This window comes from Chelonoidis abingdonii, chromosome 2, assembly GCF_003597395.2.
Source record: "Chelonoidis abingdonii isolate Lonesome George chromosome 2, CheloAbing_2.0, whole genome shotgun sequence".
NCBI lineage: Eukaryota > Metazoa > Chordata > Testudines > Testudinidae > Chelonoidis > Chelonoidis abingdonii.
The window spans coordinates 31,533,311-31,538,405 of record NC_133770.1 but is presented as its reverse complement, the minus strand read 5'-3'; the positions used below and the strand labels follow the sequence as shown (position 1 = coordinate 31,538,405).

General features: G+C 38.0%; 1 protein-coding gene across 1 annotated transcript in view; it reads right to left on the bottom strand.

Annotated features, from left to right (window-relative positions):
• Positions 1-4,353, bottom strand: part of ITGB1 (integrin subunit beta 1) — a 45,872-nt gene extending 41,519 nt beyond the window's left edge. The window contains exons 1-3 of the mRNA XM_032799101.1: positions 4,283-4,353; positions 3,892-3,977; positions 1,595-1,817 (exon numbers count right to left, since the gene is read on the bottom strand). The gene's annotated coding sequence lies outside the window, so the exon portion shown is untranslated. The remainder of the gene's footprint in view (positions 1-1,594; positions 1,818-3,891; positions 3,978-4,282) is intronic.
• Positions 4,354-5,095: the final 742 nt, after the last annotated feature.

The window sequence follows — 5,095 nt, the reverse complement described above, 5'->3', positions numbered from 1 at the left end:
TATGCTGATCAGCACTCCACACTGGGCAAACAGGGAATAAAATTCAAAAGTTCACAGGGCTTTTCCTGTCTACCTGGCCAGTGCATCCGAGTTCAGATTGCTGTCCAGAGCGGTCACAATGGTGCACTGTGGGATAGCTCCCAGAGGCCAATAGCGTTGAATTACGGCCACACTAACCCTAGTATGAAATGGCAATGTTGATTTCAGCACTACTCCCCTCGTTGGGGAGAAGTACAGAAATCGATTTTAAGAGCCCTTTACGTCGACAAAAATGGTTTCGTTGTGTGGACGGGTGCAGGGTTAATTCGATTTAATGCTGCTAAATTCAACATAAACTCGTAGTATAGACCCAGCCTAAGATGCTACAGAAGAATTTGGAAAACCTTTTACTAATGGTGTTAAGAGTGAAATCTAGTTCCCCTTCATGAGTCATACAAGTCGGTTCTAGTTTCTTCTTGATTATTTTAAATTACCCACAGGCCAAGGCCATGTCTTTGACGCTTTGAAACTCAGGAAGACAGACATACTGACTGTTTCCCTTCGTACTTCCTAAAAGTTATTCCCAATGTGAAACTTCAACTCAAAGGGCCACCTGCAATGGCAAGTCACTTTAGTTTCGCAAACCCCCATAAAGCCACCGTTGAAACCCTCACAAAGCTCTCTCCTCCCTCTGACTCTTAAAGTCTCATTTTGGCAGCCATTACTTTGTCTTGCAGAGTTTCTTAGTTTGCAACTGTCTCGACTAGAATCCTAACTTTATCTGGGTAGAACTAACGTAGTTCTTGGATGAGCTGATTCCTAAATCAATTCTCCATTTTATCCAAAAGATGGCAAGACTTTTCACTGAGTCTACCAGATTCCTAGATCTCTGGAGTACTATTATAATGCTCTCTTGTAAGTACTCTGTTTTCCTGTCCAAAAGGAGGCAAGTCTCTATTTCAGGGATGAAAATGGCTACGTAACTACCTTGTGGTTTGTGCTCATTCATCTAGGTCTGTATCCACTTCTTTGGCCTTCTAGAACAAGGTATCTTGTATGTAAATCTGCAAATCTGGCTGCTGGGCTTCTGCTCTCATGGTTACCAAACCTCAAAAACTAGTTCTCAAGTAGTTCAGCCTTTGAGCACAGAGTGCTTTGGCAGACCGCAGTGCTCTCATAACTTTTCATTCTGTGTTTTTCATCTTAACCTCCCTTTTATTATTAATCATCTACTCTATTTTCCGGATGTACACACTCCAGGATGACAGGTCAAAAGCACTACAAAATGGGACAATTATGTCTTAACCTGTAAACTAGTCATTTTGTATGAATACATTTACTAATGCAAGCCCCCTACATGTTCTTTGTTATCTTTTGTTTTTATCTCAATGTTCTGTGTAAACTATGCCCATAGTATCTAAGCTTTACTCTCATTCACCAGGTTATCTGAGCGCTTGAAGTTACAGGGATGGGACTGCTCTTCTTCAAATCTCTGTGCTTCCTAGCAACAATCATCATTATTGCAGAAAGATATATGTAGCATTCAAAATATCAAATTCATAAATAATACTGAAAGCCTAAAAATATATGAAGATCAGAATGAATATCTCCATACCTGTTCGCAGCTTCAGTACTAATTGCTGTGGCTGGATCTGGGTAATGTCCTCTGGTTTGAGCTTTTCTGCAGTACCTTTGCTACGATTTGTTACCTCTTTATTTTTGAGGACTCCTTTTTTACCTCTAGGATTTTCTATTTCATCTGGAGAGCAGCCCTTACTCTTTAGTGCTGCCAAGTCATCACATCGGGCAGAAGTTGGCTCTCCTTCTTGTAAAAAATTCTACAAGATATGGTGAAGAACATCATCAAACTCACAGCAATTTACAATCTGCAACACGTGGCTTGAGATCATAATGCTACTTTTGGTATTTACCATTTTTATGCACCAAGAACCTCTAGAGAAACTAGGGTGACCAGATAGCAAGTGTGAAAAATCAGGACAATGGGTGGGCGGTAACAGGAGAAAAAGACCCCAAAATTGGGACTGTCCCTATAAAATCAGAATATCTGGTCACACCAAGAGACACTGGCAATTTTTTAAGTGTATTTTAAATTGTAAAACATAAAACTATAAAATACATTTACTTACTAAATTTAGTAATGACGATAGTGAAAAATTTATCCAGTACAGCAGCTTATGGTTAACTTTACTAAAGTCAATTTGTGCATGTGACTGTGGCAAGGTTAAAAAAAAGGGTTCAAAGCCACTGTTCCAACAGCAACATGAAGTCACTATTCAATTAGCTACTCTGACTAAGATGCTCAAAAACCACCACCAGCAAATGAGATAATCTGCCTTTCCACAACTAGCCTACAAGAAACTGAACGTATTTAATTGATGTGTGTGGCAACAGAACTTTAGTTTTGCTTTTTTTTTGGAAACCTTGTAATTAAACAGTACATCACAGTAATTTGGTAGACTATAACAGAATTACAGTGCTTTGACGACCCGAAGAAGAGCTCTATGTAACTCAAAACCTTATCTCTCTCACCAACAGAAGTTGGTCCAATAAAAGATATTACCTCACCCACCTTCTCTCTTTAGTGATGTATACAATTCTTGACACATTTGGGAAAAGTTCCATGAGGAGGAGGAAGAAGAATGAGGAATGTACTTCTGAACTAAAGAGTCTTGGAAAACTTTGTCTTGAACAAAAGCTACCATCCCACAATACACAAAAGCATTTTGACCCGTAAATACAGGATGAATACATGCATTCATATGGTTTCTAGTATGAGGCATTTTTAATCACTGGAAGAAATGGGAAGTGTTTTCAATACATAAGCAAAAATTGAAGATATTTATGCACAGCTCCTAAAATGTGTCAGACCTATTTATTGATGTGAAACTGGCCAGGAGATACGTGAATCTGCAACCAAAAGGACAAAGTTTACTAAATATATTCCAATATTTATGGAAGGTATGTGTGTGGAGCAGTAAATAGGTAAGGCTTCCTATCTTAAGTATAAGTCTTATTACTAAAAATCAGGAAACTTACATTAACTTGCATTTGGCAGCAACCACTCTAGTTAAACTTGTAAAACACTCTCTATTAAAATTCCTGTTTTCAGTTTTGTATAGTTTTCTGAAACTTTCAAATTTCAGGTTGCGATTTTCCATACCTGATCCCTGTTCAGGTTTTTTTTTTTTTAGTTGGAACAAACAGTTCAACATATGTGGCTAAGACTGTAGAATAAATTGTATGATATTATCTTGTATTATTTGATACATAAGATCAGACCCTGTACATTCAATTTTAAATTTTGCACTTTCTGACTTGAGTGATTAATTACATAACTTTGCATTCTCCCTCTTTTTTTTTTTTTGGTATGAAATATAAATCAAACACACCAATCCACCCTAAGAATCAAATATTGAAACTTCAACCTCTTGACCCTCCCCCTCCCAGCTTCCCTCTTCGACTTTGTCTGTATCTAAAATTACCAATCCTCTAATGTCACTGGGAGAATATAATTAAACATGTCCAGACAGACTCCAGGCTGGAATGATTTTAAATAACTATGAGACAGATCTCCTAAAGTCTATGTGCTCTTAATATTTGGCAATGAAAGAGAAATCAACTCTCTGATGGCCTTTCTGATGGCCAGAAACTTTCTGATGGCCTTTCTGATGGCCAGAAACTTTCTGATGGCCAGACCTAGCCAATCCAGATTTCATCCATTTATTTAACATAAGATACTTAAATTGTTCCTTAGCTTTGATTTAGACATAGTAGACACTGAAGTAAATGGCTACTATTGAAAATCCTAAAATAGGGTAAGAATAGATGGTTTTCAGGGTACTAAACACCTAAGACAAAACATCAGAGAAAGCATTTCACAAATATACTCACTTGCGCTTTGCACCAGCCACAGTTTGGTCCTGCTTGTATACATTCCCCACATGATTTTGCATTAGCTTTTATACAATCACTTCCACCTATCAGGGTACAAAAATAAATTAATTTCATTTTAAAATATGCTGGTAACCACACAATTTTAAATAAATTCCTCGCTACTAGCCATGTAACTCAAGGTTAATCCAGTTCAAACAGGCCACCAAGAAAAGCAAAATATGAGCTGCTATTTTATTATTTTATTACTGCTTCTCTAACATGTTACTATGAAGTGCATGAAGGCAAAAGTGTGCTATGTTAAATGAAACCGTGGTAAAAATATACAGTTCAACTTTACTTTAAATCAATCTATTACTGAATTCAAGGTTGTTACAACGTTTAGATGTACCTGGTTGGGCAAATCCATCCCAAATCGAGCAACATAGCAGTACAACCCAGAAGAGCGAGTTGAAATTTGTCTGAAAAATAAAAGGTGAGTAGTTGAGCTACTAATATACCAACCGTAGCAGGACAGCATGGTAATATGGACATACAAATGTGATTCAGACATTATTGTGATGACATGCCTCAATTAATCTTGTCAAATCGGTTAGGTGAGTGTGTTATGACCTGGTTAAACAAAATATGATTGTACTTCTAGTATATGCAGATTGGATGTTATACCTGGAAGGTACCACTGTGGAGAGATTATTTTCACATTAATTTTTAAAACTCTCTTGACTTAATACAGTGAAGTTAGAACCCTGTAAGGAATATGAGGGCTTTCCTACATGAATATTCAGTTTGCAACAAGCTAGGGTGTGAATCTGCCCCTCCCTAGCCTGCTGAGCACTAACTATCCACAGGGACCCTGCTGATACACACTAACAATTCCTCGGTGTGCTCTGATCTACCCTGCTTTGAAACAGCAGTAGATCAAAGAATACTAACATTAGTGCAAGTCAGCAAGGTCTATATGGACAGTTAGTGAACAGCAGGCTAGTGCGGATAGACTCACACTCTAGCTTGCCGGAAACTAAATGTTCAGGTAGACAAGCCGTAAGTAGCAAAATTTTTTTCCTCCAATATGTATTACTTTGCATTTATCAACACTGAACTTCATCTGCTATTGTGATGCCCATTCATTTTGTTTGGTTAGCTCCCTCTGACCACAGCCAGCTCCAGACACCAGCTCAGCAAGCATGTGCCTGGGGCGGCATGT